The sequence below is a fragment of the Hemiscyllium ocellatum genome, unplaced genomic scaffold (genome assembly GCF_020745735.1).
Source record: "Hemiscyllium ocellatum isolate sHemOce1 unplaced genomic scaffold, sHemOce1.pat.X.cur. scaffold_448_pat_ctg1, whole genome shotgun sequence".
NCBI lineage: Eukaryota > Metazoa > Chordata > Chondrichthyes > Orectolobiformes > Hemiscylliidae > Hemiscyllium > Hemiscyllium ocellatum.
In genome coordinates, this window is record NW_026869063.1 from 141,712 (window position 1) to 156,786 (window position 15,075).

The 15,075-nt window shown below is 45.3% G+C and overlaps 1 pseudogene; it reads right to left on the reverse strand.

Annotated features, from left to right (window-relative positions):
* LOC132813717 (zinc finger protein 271-like) overlaps positions 1–8,901 on the reverse strand; it is a 64,830-nt pseudogene extending 55,929 nt beyond the window's left edge.
* Between the last annotated feature and the right edge of the window lie 6,174 nt (positions 8,902–15,075).

Here is a 15,075-nt window from a genome sequence, read left to right on the forward strand (position 1 = left end):
CACCACTGACACTGCTGTGAGTCCCCCCCAGGACTGATTCTCCTGACAGTGGGTGCAGTGGGAGAGTTGGTGCACTGTATTTGTTTTCCGTTGGACTGCAACCCCATGGTGACTCAGTGATTAGCACTGCTGCCTCATGGCACTAGGAACCAAGGATCAATTCCACCCTTGGGGCAACTGTCTGTGTGGAGTTTGTGGAGGGTAGGAGAATGGATGAGATAAGAAACCGCTGCCTGCCTTGAGACAAGTCTCCTGGAGAGAACTTGCTGACTGATTGATTGTCTGGTCTACTGATCCTCACAGTGCCTCATTTCCCTCAGTTAACTGGAGGAGGTCCACACAGATGTACCGAAGCCCCTCTTTCGACTGTGGAAGGAAACCTGTGCAGACAGGGAAAACATGCAAATTCCACACAGACAGTTACCTGAGGCTGGAATTGAACTTGGGTCCCTTATGCTGTGAGGTAGCAATGCTAAGCAGTGTGCTACCCCCCCAATATGTTATAAAATTTGAATAAACCTACTAAGTTGGAAATGTGTCCATGCCAAGAACTTACTGTAAATGTTTGGAAACAAAAGTCCATTGGAATTGTCTTTGGGATGGATCCAAAACTTACTTTGTTAATGATTGAAAATACTTTGACCTCTGGAACTGTCTGCCAGAGAGTGTGTTGGAGTCAGATTCAATTACAGTAGTCAAAATAGAGGTGGATCATTAAACTGAAAAGGAAAGCAATTGCAGTGTTCAGTGAAGAATAGTACAAGGTACTGTAGTGGACGTCAGAGTATGAGTTTCCTGATTGGGGCTGTCCACTTGCTCCTGTTATCATTTCAGGTTGCTGACTTTTCGTTAGCATCCTGCACATGTTGGGATTTTTTCTCCTTACTAGTATCTATTTGAGTGATTCAATGACAAATCTAGTTTATGAATTGTTCCTATGATATCTCATGAGAGGGTTTATGATATTCACAGTGCTATATAAATTGTTGTGGGTCACAATGTGTCCAAGTGAGGAAAAACAAACTGTTCATTTTAAATATTTGTTTTTAAACAATGGAAATAAACAATGGAAAACACACAACTTGCTGTGTAGTGAGATCATCTGTCTTTCATTTATCTAAATTCTCTTTCCTGCACTTTTTTTTTCATGACTTCATCTGCTGAAGTGACTACACTCCAAAAGCTTGTGATTTCAACATAAGAACTAGGAGCAAGAGTCGGCCTTCCGGCCCTTCGAGTCTGCTTCACCACTCAATAAAATCATGACTCATCTTTTCGTGGACTATACTCCACTTACCTGCGTTTTCACCTGATCCCTTAATTGTTTTATTTTTTTTCAAAAACGTATCTACTGCTTCTAGTGATTGCTGAAGTAATGTCAAATCCTTCCCTGGGCAAGGAATTCCATATATTATCAACCCTCTGGGTGACGAAGTTTCTTCTGGGTTCAGTTTTAAACCTGCTTCCTCTAATCTTGAGGCCATGCGCTTTTATCCTAGTCTCACCTACCAGTGCAACATTATATTTCTATTTCTTTCAGAATTTAATATATTTCTGTAAGATCTTCCAAACAACCTGCTGGACTATAACGTGGTGTCATGTGACTTATGACTAAAAAAATTTGTTATCACGCATCCTCATAGCAGTGAGATTTCAGGGCTCGAAGATAGGGACACTACCACTGCGCCATAAAATAAAACCCTCTGCAGCAAATAGGCCCTCTTCTGTTGAATGAATGGGGAGAGGTTTCTTCTCAACATGGGATACAAATATTATACCCTCAGAGCCCATTACACTAAATTGAGTCCTCTTCGGTTGAATGAATGGATGTGGAGGTGCCACAGTTGAAATCGTTAAAAATCACATCTTGCCCCTGAATATGTGACACTACCGCTATAGCCCCAGAGCCCGTTGCAGTAAATTGGGTCAGCTGCTGTTGAATGAATGAACGGGAATGAAAAGGGCGGATACACTGAGCCGCTTGTGACATTCCCCACCAATCCCAAAGCTTGTGGTCAGTACCGACCAATCGGAGAGAGAGATTGCAGAGGGTGGGACAACACGACACGCAAACGCGGCCGCTATTGGTCAGGTGCGCTCTGATTGGAGGGAGCGTGGATGACGCGTGTCACAGAAGGAGAAGAAAAACAAAGATGGCGGCGCGAGGCTGCGGTTTCTGACGGAGGGAGGGGGGCAGACAGGCATCGTTTACCTCAGAAAATACCTTTAAAATACATTTCACATTAAAGTCGGAACTTTTCAAACAAGAGGTGACGGTTACCGGGTGAACGGGAAAACAAATTAAAACTGTCGGCGGTGGAGGAGAGAGAGCCGGCGCCCGCGGCTTCTTCGGCGGCGGCCGGAGCCCAGGAGCTCAACAACCCCCGGAGCTGGAGGAAGGTCCGAGCTCCAAGAAGCGGGGGGTCCGGCTGGAGGCTGGATTTACTCAAGGCTTGTATCTATTAACTTATTTAAATGGTACCTACTGTATGGGGGTATGGTTTACATTAAAACCGGAGGATCATGTCAGAGTGTTTGTTTATATTGAGCAGTTGTAGTTGGTAAAATACACTCCCTGGAGGAACACCTTCTATGATGCTGCATTTCTTACCTTCTGCCCTTCCCCCATTTGTTATCTCTCATCTCAACTTTACATTTTATTTGGTCAAATTTAATATCATATTAATGAAACTTGGTATTGACTGTGTGTTATTAATTTGTTTGTTGGATTATTGTAAGAAAAAATTAATGGTGCCATGTCATTTCTGATGTCAGAGTTTGACATTGAATGTGCAGATGTCAATTAAATCAAGAACTTGTGGTTCTAACAAAAAAAAGCAGCTCACTGATATTAATGGCATTGTCTCATTTGAGGATGATTTGAGTCTGACCAACAAACCATTTCATGTAGTCACCCAATTTCATTAAAATTTTCTTTAACTTAATTAAATAAAATAACTCTGGCAGGCTAAGATTTGTACAATTTGTTTATAAGATTTATTGATACGTCCATTGCTCTTGATGTGGTCTCTGCCACATTGGGGAGACGGAACACCAACTTGCAGAACATTTCAGGGAACAGCTCTGGAATGCCAAAACTAAACGACCCCACCGCCTTGTGGCTGAATGCTTTAACTCCCCCTCCCAATCTGTCAAGGACATGCAAGTACTCTGCTGCCACCCCCTCCAAGTTCTAGCTACCTAACGCTTGTAGGAAGAACATTTAGATTAGATTACTTACAGTGTGGAAACAGGCCCTTTGGCCCAACAAGTCCACACCGACCCACCGAAGTGCAACCCACCCATACCCCTAACCTAACACTACGGGCAATTTAGCATAGCCAATTCATCCCGCACATCTTTGGAATGTGGGAGGAAACTGGAGCACCAGGAGGAAACCCACGTAGACACGGGAAGAACGCGGAAACTCCACACAGTCAGTCGCCTGAGTCGGGAACTGAACCCAGCTCTCAGGCGCTGCGAGACAGCAGTACTAACTGCCGTGCCACCCACAATCTTGTCTTCTGCCTTGGGACCCACTAACTACATAGGATCAATGTAGATTTCACCAGTTTCCTTATTTCCCCTCCCCTCCACCCACCTCCACACCACACACCTTGTCCCAGATCCAGAGTTGAAAAATGTGGTGCTGGAAAAATGCTTAGAGGCCATACCTCTAGGAGTTCCCTGGCTGTTCTCTGGCATGGCACCCATCCACAGATTCTATCAACAAACACATTGACCTGGACCCAATATACCGGCCACTGCAGCGGACAGTTGGAACTGACAACCAGAAGCGGCAGAGACAAACCACTATAAATGCCGGAGGAAACATCACAGAAGCGCTTCACACTGAAGATGTCACCTAGACAGGGGATGAAACGTTTGCAACACAAATTCAGCTCGGCGAACAGAACTACAACAACAAGCACCCGAGCTACAAATCTTCTCACAAACTTTGAATTGAGCATAGGAGTTGGGACATCCTGTTGCAACTGTCACACATGCCACACAATACAAGGCATGGTCCTTCTCTGACTTACCATCCCTTTGAGTATTAGGGGGAAGACATCCCTTTAATTGTAACATTCAGGAAAGATGCCTTACTTCAACAAAAATGTGCTGTGCTCACAGATGTTTGGACAGAGGAAAGGTGAAGCTCAATCTTCATTCAGAAAAAGAGGGGAGCAGCAGTAGCTTTAGAAGCTCATGGTCCAACTTGTGCATTCAGACAATAGGAGGGCTCTTCTGGGCAAAATCTGGGAATGAAGCAATTCTCCCCCTTTCCATTCCTTATCCTGGAAGAGAGAGAAGCGGGAAAGAACTGTTCACTTGCAACAACGGGAGGCAGAGAGTGTGAATCCAAGCAGGGAGCAGATTCTGCAAAAGTCAGTTTCAGTCGGCTTCTTCGAGAATATTGTGTGCAATTCTGGTCTCCCTCCTATAGGTAGGATGTTGTGAAACTTGAAAGGATTCAGAAAAGATTCACAAGGCTGTTGCCAGGGTAAGAGGGTTTGAACCACAAGGAGAGGCTGAATAAGGTGGGCCTGTTTTCCATAGAGCATCGCAGGCTGAGTGTGTGTTTTTTAAAGAGGTTTATAAAAACTTGAGGGGTGTGGATGGGGTGAATAGACAAGGTCTTTTCCTTGGGATAGGGGGAGTGCAGAACTAGAGGGCATAGGTTTAGGGCAAGAGGGGAAAAATTTAAAAGGAACCTTGCAGTCAACCTTTTTTTGCAGAGGGTGATGTGTGTATGGAATGAGCTGCCAGAGGAAGTGGTGGAGGCATCTGGATGGGTATGTGAAAAGGAAGGGTTTAGAGGGATATGGACTAAGTGATGGCAAATGGAACTAGACTAATTTTGGATATCCGGTCGGCATGGACAAGTTAGATTGAAGGATTTGTTTCTGTGTTTTATGTCTCTGACTCATGACTGGCATTCGTCAAAACATTTATGCAACAGAAAATTATACGAGGGTAAAGATAAGCCTCACGTCACTGATCCATGAATCCTGGTGTAATATGGATGTATTTCTAGTAATAGAGTCAGTATGGTATGGAAGGAGTCCAAAAGATGGCTTCTTTTACAAAAAGTCACACTTGAAACTTAAATCTGAGTCTTCTGGAAATGTAAGACAACCATGTGTTAATATAAGACAGATAAGTCTGGGCTTTATGTTCCATATTTGAAGGAATGTTTGTGGCTCTAAAAGCCTGATTTGCAGTTGTTTCAGGGCTCATAATATTGTATATCTTCAATAAGAACGTCAGTACAGCATGATAGATGTCCATTCAGCAACTTGAGTGAACTCTTCATGGAGAATGCAATCCACCACATTACCCTGCTGTATACATTTACATATAGATCAGCACAAAGATCTTGGGTACTAAGAGAGGAAAAAATGTTCCACAGAAACGAGAATTGTGTGTTTTGATTTTCTATTGTGGACTGACAGCGATGACCTTTGTCATCTCTTTCCACAGGAATATTACAAGAGAAGAATTTGGAGGCAGAAATCTCAGACCAAACATCACATCGAAGTCTGACAGTTGCTTGATTCACCAGGACTTGGATATTGATGGCCTTGAAAACAAAGGGGAGAAGGTCTGTCTGCTTTGTTAGGTTTTAAATGTCAGTGTGACTGGAAACTCAGAGTCTCACATACTCGCACACCAGAGTAGTGACTGGAACATGCTTTACAGACTGAATGAAGTCCTTCAATTATCAGAGGGTTCACCAGTAACACCACACCTATGCTGTAAGTGTGAACGAGTTTCAACTGATTGTTGAACCTGGAGAAATACGAGGACACCTGCACCATGGAGAAATCATGAAAATGCAGGAACGGTTTCCCTTCCCCCCTCTTCCCGATATTCATTAACATTTATACACGGGGCAGCAGTACTTGGAAGAACAACACTGCAGTGAATCCCTGGACACTTCCAGAGACAGATACTGTCGGTGGAAACTCAGTTAAATTCTGCCATCAATTGGGTGATAGCCAAGTTGTGAGTGAGGTTGAACTTGGTTACTTGAGGAGTTTTATTTTTGGTTGCTACATACAATAAAGTGTAAATGATTGTTTCAGCAGTTTATTGTGTGCAGTTTCTGAGTTAAGAGCCAAATTAAGGCGATTCACCCACAACCACAGTGAGAGGCTGGGATTCATGTTGACTCCATTGCATTCAGCAGTACATCACGTCAATACCCTTATAAAGCGAAGGCTGACAGCACCACCTTTCTCAAACAGAAACACCCAGAGGAGCGTGTCACCCAATAATCTGTAAAATTAGCATGAAAAGTGGTGTAACTTGTTCTAGTGATAAGAGTAAATCCCCAACACTTTAAAATCAGCAATTTATTTATCCAACTCTCACGGTGAACAAATGAACAAAACTATTAACAAACTGTTAACAGGCCAGGAGCAGATGGGTGGCACGGGTTTAGTTGGGGATCATGGACTGGCTGGTTTGAAGGGTCTGTTCCAGGCTGCATGACTCCAAAGCACTGAATGAATGGGGATCCATCCCAAAGATGATAAAGGTTTCGAGCACCACCTTAGGCAAATGTGTGGACTCAGTCAGCCAGCCAGTTCTCTCCAGGAGACTGTCTCTCAAGAAAGGAAGTGGTTTCCTGTCCCATCAGCCAGATTATCCTGTTTGGATTAGGTCCTATATTTCCAACAAAATAGGTAGACAGGGCAGTGTCTATAACAAATATGTTATTAAACTTGGAAGAGTGCTGAAGACATATACAAGGATGTTGCCAGGACTCAAGGGTCTGTGTAAAAGGGAGAGGTTAGACAAGCTAAGATATTTTTATTTAGAGCATTAGAGACTGAGAGAGGCCCTTAGAGAAGTGAAGAGATCGTGAGACGCATGGAGGGGGTGAATGCACTCACTTTTACCCCGGGTTGGGGAAGTGAGGGCTAGCGGGCATCAGTTTAAGGTTAGAGGAAAAAGAATAACAGGGAATGTGAGGGGCAACTTTTGTTTTTACACAGACGGTGGTACACATATGGAATGAGATGCCAGCGGAAGTGGTTGAGGTGGGTACATTAACAACATTTAAAAGGCATTTGGACAAATACGTGGATTGGAAAGGTATGAAAGGAAATGGGCCAAGTGCAGGGAAATGGGCTGAGTGTTGATGGACAGTTTGGTCAGCATGGACCATGTTGGGCAGAAGGGCCTGTTTCCTGCTGTAGGACTCTATGATTCGCGTCTCTTTGTAGGTCCGACAGTTTTGAGTTTCCAAATGAACATTTCACTAAATCAGGCCGAATAAAATCCAATCTCATTTGTCAACTGTGATGCAGAGGTGCTGGTGTTGAATTGGGGTGGACAAGGTCAGAAGTCACACGGCACCTGATGAAGGAGCAGCACTCATGAAAGAGCAATGCTCCTAAAGCTTGTGATTTCAAATAAACCTTTCGCACTGTAACATGGTGTTGTGTGACTTCCGACTTCTTCAACTCTGGGTTTGTCTCAAACTTGATGGGATACTTTGTCCAACTCGGCATATTTTATCAGTATCGCTTGGAGGAATTTTTTTGAAGATTAGATTCCCTACATTATGGAAACAGGTCCTTTGGCCCAACAAGTCCACACTGGCCCTCTGCAGAGTAACCCAGCCAGACCCATTCCCCTATCCCTATTCCTCTACATTTACCCCAACTAATGCACCACACCTGCACATCCCTGAACACTATGGGACAATTTAGATGGGCCAATCCATCCTAACCTGCACACCTTTAGACCAGGGGAAGGAAACCAGAGCACTCAGAGGTAACCCCTACAGATGTGGGGGGCATTGTGAAAGCTACACACAGACTGTCACCCTGAGGATGCAATTGAACCCAGGTCAACATCATGAGGTAGTGGTACTAACCACTGAGTCACCATGCCACCCCTGAGCCACATAGGTGGGCTTGGGAGGTGGTGTTAGGGGGGGGGGGAAAAGAGGGTGAGTCCAGCACAAAACAACAAAAGCCCACTGCACCCACTGTCAGAATAGGCAGGAGGTTCAGCTTTGGGGGTGACCCACTGCAGCATCACTGGTGGAATCTGATTGTTGGATGCACTTGTGCCCCTGCTGGTGCCTCCGCAAGTTGCAGGACAATGTGAACCTCCGCCCGCAGTCGGGGCAGGCAAACGGCCTCTCCCCGGTGTGGACCCATTGGTGGGCCAGCAGTTTGGAGGAGCGGGTGAACCCCTTCCCGCACTTGGGGCAGCTGAATGGCCTTTCCCTGGTATGGACCCGCCGGTGGGATAACAGGTCAGAGGAATTGCTGAAGGCCTTACCACACTCTGGGCAGGCGAAAGGCCTCTCCCCCGTGTGGATTCGCCGATGTCTCAGCAGGTCGGAGGAATTGCTGAAGGCCTTCCCGCACTCTGAGCAGCTGAAGGGCCTCTCACCCGTGTGAACCCGCTGATGGGCCAGCAGGTTGGAGGATTTACTGAAGGCCTTTCCGCATTCTGGGCAGCTGAAGGGCCTCTCCCCTGTGTGGACCTGCTGATGGGCCAGCAGGTTGGAGGAATTGCTGAAGGCCTTCCCACACTCTGGGCAGCTGAAGGGCCTCTCCCCCGTGTGGACCCGCCGGTGCCTCAGCAGGTTGGAGGAGTCGCTGAAGGCCTTCCCGCATTCGGGGCAGCTGAATGGCCTCTCCCCCGTGTGGACTCGCCGGTGCTTCAGCAGGTCGGAGGAATTGCTGAAGGCTTTCCCACACTCATGGCAACTGAAGAGCCTCTCCCCTGCGTGGAATCGCTGGTGGGTCTGGAAGTTGTCCACCCAAGTGAACCCTTTCCCGCACATGGAGCAGTAAAACGTCCTCTCACCAGTCTGTATTTGCTGGTGGGCCAGCAGGACACAGGAGCAAGTAAAGCCCTTCGCCTGCTCGGGGCAGGAGAACGGCCTCTCCCCAGTGTGATTGCACTGATGAGCCGCTAGGACAGGTGGGACACGGAAGCCCTTCCCACAGTCACCACACTTCCATGGTTTCTCAACGGGGCGTGTTTCCTCAGGTTTCTCCATGGCTGAAGCTTCAGCTGCACACACACACACACACACACACACACGTGTACAATCCCGCAATGAATTCCTCTTTCCACGCAGTAGAGTTGTTTCAGGCTCCACACACACTGCGCTGCAACAGTAGAGTCTTTCAACCAGTCCCCCCGTACTCAAACAGGAACCAAAGAGAACGCGTTGCTCCTTCTCACAGAATCAGTTGAAAATTGTTGCGGTCCTGATGGACTGAGTGACTGTCAGACATTGATGTGAAAGTGAGGACTGGAGACGCTGGAGAGTCAGAATCAAAAAATGCGTCGCTGGAAAAGCGCAGCAAGGCAAGCAGCATCAGAGAAGCAGAAGAATCAACATTTTGGGCATAAGCCCTTTATCTGTTGACTTTGAAACTTTTGTCTTCAGATAGTCTGTAAGAAAAGATTACAAAAGTCATTACTGCCAGTCCGGTTAAGAATGAGACATCAAGGCATTTACACTGACACCAGAGAGAAACTGAACATATAGATGTGGCAAGTGTTCGTGGCAAGTCAGAGCGATAGAGATATGTCTGCAAATGTGTTGCTGGTCAAAGCACAGCAGGTTAGGCAGCATCTCAGAGATATGTAGCACAGAAACAGACCCTTCGGTCTAATTCATCCGTGCCAACTAGATAACCTAACCTAATCTCGGCCGATTTGCCAGCATTTGGACCATATTGTCTAAACCCTTCCTAATCGTATACCCATCCAGATGCCTTTTCATGTCATAATTGTGCCAGCAGCCACCACCTACTCTGACAGCTCTTTCCTTAAACACGCCACTTTCTGCATGAAAGACTTATCCCTTAGGTTCCTTTGTTAAGTTCTTTTGCTTGAGCTTCTTACACTGCAATACGCCAACTTCTGTGAACAACCAAACTTTACTTAATAAAGTACAAGCTGTGGAGAAACTCTTAACACTCTTCGTAATGCTTGTACACAACAGTACCAAAAAAAACCCTTAAAGTAAAACTGAAACAGAGGCTTACAGTTGAAGTTAGAAGGGCGGAAGGAGACAGTGCTAGCAGCCTTTCTCCACACAGTCCACTGTTTAACTCACCCAAACGAGACTTCAGCTTTCAGGACTGACCACTCCCCTTTCATTGTACAGGTCACTTCTAAAACATAAAAGCTTTGGCCTCAAGTCTCATCTGTTCATATCTGACCAAAAATGCCTCCCAATACCGTTTTTCATCTCTGTACTAAACCAGTCGCTTCGGAGCCCGGGTCTTTTTACCACCCCTCTGAAAAAAAACCAAGGACACAGCATCCTCGAGAAGGACCAGCTTTGTGACAGAGGGATATAGGCCAAACACTGGCAGGTGGGATTAGATTAGTTTGAGAACATAGCATGGAGTAGTTGGACTGAAGGGACTGTTTCTGTGCTGTTTGACTCGGTGACTGTTCTGAAATGGCCTGAAAACTATTTTCTTACCTTCCCCCATAAATATCCACTTCTTTGTTGTTCCAAAATCAGATGAACTCAGCCTTGAATATATTCAATGATCCCATAACTGCAGGAAGACTCCCCACTTCTGAACTCAATTCCTCTTGCTAATATACCACTTGACTTGCTCATTGCTTGCTGCGCCTGTCTGACAACTGGCATTGACTAGTATGGAAGGACGCTGAGGCCCCTTTATACACATTCCTGATGAAGGGCTCAAGCCTGTAACGCTGACTCTACTGCTCCTCGGATGCTGCCTCATCTGCTGTGCTTTTCGAGCACCACACTTTTTGACTCTGATCTCCAGCATTTGCAGTCCTCATTTTCTCCACATCCCAATTTCTCACCATTTAAACAATGCATCTCCTTTCTGCTTCCACCCTCCAAGGGAATGCTATCACTTCACATCGTGGCCCTGCATTTTCCATGAGGTTGCCAACTGAGACACAGACCTGGCCCAACTTTTCCAGAATCTGTCCCCTCCATAAATTGTGATTGAGCGCGAGAGATAGACACAATAGTGGGGTCTCTGATTAGCAGGAGGACCACGCTCTTTCCGGTCCTCCAGGGCTTCCTATTGGCCCAACAAAAGAAGAGCATGCGCAGTTACCGCGGACAGTTAGGAGCACGCACAGGTTTTGCTGACACCGGCGGACATGCGCAGTGTGTGTTGTCACCGAGGAGCACGCGCAAGGTGCTGTGTGAAGTTGCTGGTGTTACTGACAGATTTTGTACCCAAATGACAATCGGAGACAAGAAAGGCTGGAGTGACGTTTTATATTTATCCTGCGGCTTGACATTTTATTCCTTTTGCATTTTATTTGACTACCCATCTTTTCCTCAGGGTAGGGGACTCCCAAACTGGAGGGCATAGGTTGAAGGTGAGAGGGGAAAGATTTAAAAGGGACCTAAGGAGTAGAAAAGAAGTGTGAAAGTTAATTCCCGTCAAGAAATACTCTTTCCAAACCTGTACATCTTTGGATTGTGGGAAGAAACCGGAGCACCCAAAGGAATCCCATGCAGACTCCACTCAGACAGTTACCAGAGACTGGGATCAAACCCGGGTCCCTAGCGTTATAAGGCAGCAGTGCTAACCACTGAGCCTGTTCAGAAGAAGCAGCAATTGATTTATATTAGGGTGACAAGGGAAAGGATTAAAAGGGACCTAAAGGGCAACTATTTCACGCAGTGGGTGGTGCGTGGATTGAATGAGCTCCCAGAGGAAGTGGTGGAGGCTGGTACAATTACAATATTCAACAGGCATCTGGATGGGTATATGAACAGGAAGGTTTGGAGGGATATGGGCCAAGAGCTGGCAAATGTGTCCTGATTAATCTAGGATATCCGATTGGCACAGAACAAACAGCTTGTTTCCATGATCCACTACTCCATGATTCTATTTCTACATAGTCAGAACTGTTATGACACGGACTGCACTCCCCCCACTAATTTAAAAGCAAAAAAAGATTTACCCCATGTGCAAATGTGAAAATTCAAGAGGTAAGGAACTGTTTCCAAGTCACTATTTAAAGTTTTATTTAATGATCTAGGGCACTAACTTGCAAGTGTTTAAATCTGCTGGGACTTTTCGTACTCCCAAATCTATTCAAATCTGTCTAAACCAGTTCAAATCTCGGGCGAAAGCCCCCAAATTTTACAACACTGGGTGCAATCTCCCCCACCTAATTTAAACCAGCAACATAGAGAAGGTTTAACCCTTGCAGTAATCTGTGAAAATTCAAGAACCAAGAAACTATTCCCAAAGGTCAGTATTTAAAGTTAAAATTAACAACTTTATTTCTTTAAGTCTAATGGAGAATAATTAATTAACAACTATTTACAACTCCTTTCTCTAACCTATCTTCTACTTTCCCCTGTATGATACCAGTCCAATGAAAACCCCTGATTAAGATTTACCGAAAGATTCAAACTTCAAAACCAGCCAGCTTTTAAATCTTCTCTTTGTATCTTCCTCTGTATATTTGCTTTCCAGGTCGGTGTCAATGTTTTTTTTTCTGTGCAAACTCCTTATCTGGACAGGTACCTCTCAGAGAGTTCTCACTAGCAGCCTACATTTGTTGGTCTTTTGGCAGTTCTCCTGCAACTGTTCAATTTTTTTTTGATTTTATACTCCAAAGCATCAAATCATTTCATTGGTGTTATTAGATTAGATTAAATTCCCTACAGTGCGGAACCAGACCCTTCGGCCCAACCAGTCCACACTGACCCTCCGAAGAGTAACCCACCCAGACCCATTTCCCTCTGACTAATGCACCTAACACTATGGGCAATTTAGCATGGCCAATTCACCTGACCTGCACATCTTTGGGCTGTGGGAGGAAACTGGAGCACCCGGAGGAAACCCATGCAGACACGGGGATTGGAATTCAGTATTTTGGGGCAAGATTTAAATCTATTGGCCAAAATTGAGTATGTTTTTGTCCCCAGGCAACCCAGCTACCGAGCTGTTCGACCAAATGTTAAATTGTTACCTTGTTCAGTACGCTTGGTGCTATATCAGGTGGTTCTACTCACTTTTCAACTCTCTTAAAAGGTAGAATACACCTCTACACCTTCTAACAGAAGCCAATTTTTCAAGACTAGGAATCGGCCATTCACCCCTAACAGGTGAAAGTGAGTACTGCAGATGCTGGAGATTAGAGTCAAGAGTGTGGTGCTGGAAAAGCACAGCAGGTCAGGCAGCATCCGAGCAGCTGGAAAATTGACATTTTGGGCAAAAGCCTCATTCACCCCGAACAGCCTGTCCTCAACTGCACATAGTTCAAAGCAAGTTTGAGAAAGATGGCTGCAGCTTTGTCTTAATATAAAATTGAACATGCGTTCAAACTTTAATGCTGTTTCTGAATATATTATTGTAGCTATTCTCAATTTGAAAGATTAGTCATTTCTTGTGCACCCCCATTTCCCAGGCAGTGTCATCACCAACCATTCTCTCTCTCTATCTTCTGAGAAGAGCATGATACAGCAATCAAAGACTGCTCGAGGCATGAGAAAGTTTAGTGGGGGTTGGAAAAGAATCAGAATGGACAGGGTGACAGAGTGTGGGGGCCATTGAGAGACTGGGGGGAACAGAGGGTGGTGGGGGCGGAAAGGAAAGACTCGGGGGTCAAAGGATGGAAGAAGAGAATGAGGGAGAGAGAGAGAAAATGGGGGACAGAAAGTTGCAGGGCGAGAGAGAATGGATGGGGGCAGTGAGTGGGGAGAGAGACAGCACAATTCCCATCTTCCCCACGACTGGGACTGTGTCCCATGAACTGGAACCTACTCCTCCCACAGCAGTCATTTCTCAATCTACATATGGCTAAAGCAGAAGAATTATATAATCCCTGCAGAGCCCATTTCACCTATCAAATTCACAACGACCTTCCACACAGCATCCCACCCAGACTCATCCACTTACCCGACAGCCCTGCAGTTCCCCATGGCTAACCCACTCTAACCTGCACATCCCTGGACACTTTAGCACAGCCGATCCATCCGAAACTGCAGATCTTTGGACTGTGGGAGGAAACCGGAGCACCCAGAGGTAACCCATGCAGACAGAAGGGGGAGAACATACCAAAGTTCACACAGACAGTCACGAGAAGGTGGAATCAAATCACTTCTAACAATTCTCCCAACCTGCAAAACCCTGAACACTGTGGGTAATTTAGCAGGGCCAATCCACCCTAACCTGGGCAAAGATAAAAATCACATGACACCAGTCCAACAGATTTATTTGGAAGCACTAGCTTTTGGAGCGCTGCTCCTTCATCAGGTGGTTGTGGACTATAAGATCATAAGACACTGAGTTTACAGCAAAACACTACAGAGTCATGCCACTGAAATGATACATTGAAGAAACCTGGATTGTAAAGTCTTTCATCTTTTAGAATGAGTTGCCGGTGTCATTAATATGTAAATCCCAGAACTTCTTAAAAGACACCTACTCGAGATAATTTAAGGTTATATAAGAAAAGGTGACAACTCAACTCAGACAATGCATTAAAGGTGTGAGGCCAGATTCTGTATGTATCCCAGTTTTTGAGTCAGACTGGTTCTATTTCCAAAGTGGAATTTACAAAATATTCCATGTATTGTCTGCCTGCAGATTGCATTTTGCTCAAAAAATGCACAATGTATCTGCAAATACAAATTCACCCCATAGACCTGTGTGTGTGTGTGTGTGTGTGTGTGTGCGTGTGTGTGCGCGCGCGCGCACGCGCACATGAGAGAGAAAAAGTCTAGTTCCATACTGTATATCTCTATGTCTATTGCATAACAGATGCTTCATTTCTGTTGATGTAAATATTGTTATAAATCATAGCTGGGTACTAATACTTAGACGTAAGGGAGAGAGAATTCTTCAATTAGGGCACTACAAGAATCCTAGCAGACCCCTATTTCTAGTTTACTTGCCAATGAACAGACACAAGCACCTATTTAATTCTAATTTTTCACCTTTTTTGTTATATTTTCTGGTATGATGATACTCGGTGTCTGGATGGTTTACAGGCTGGGAGATTGTAGGTTGGACTTTGATTGAGTGAATGTTTTATTGTCCCGAAAGGTGTCAAAGGAGG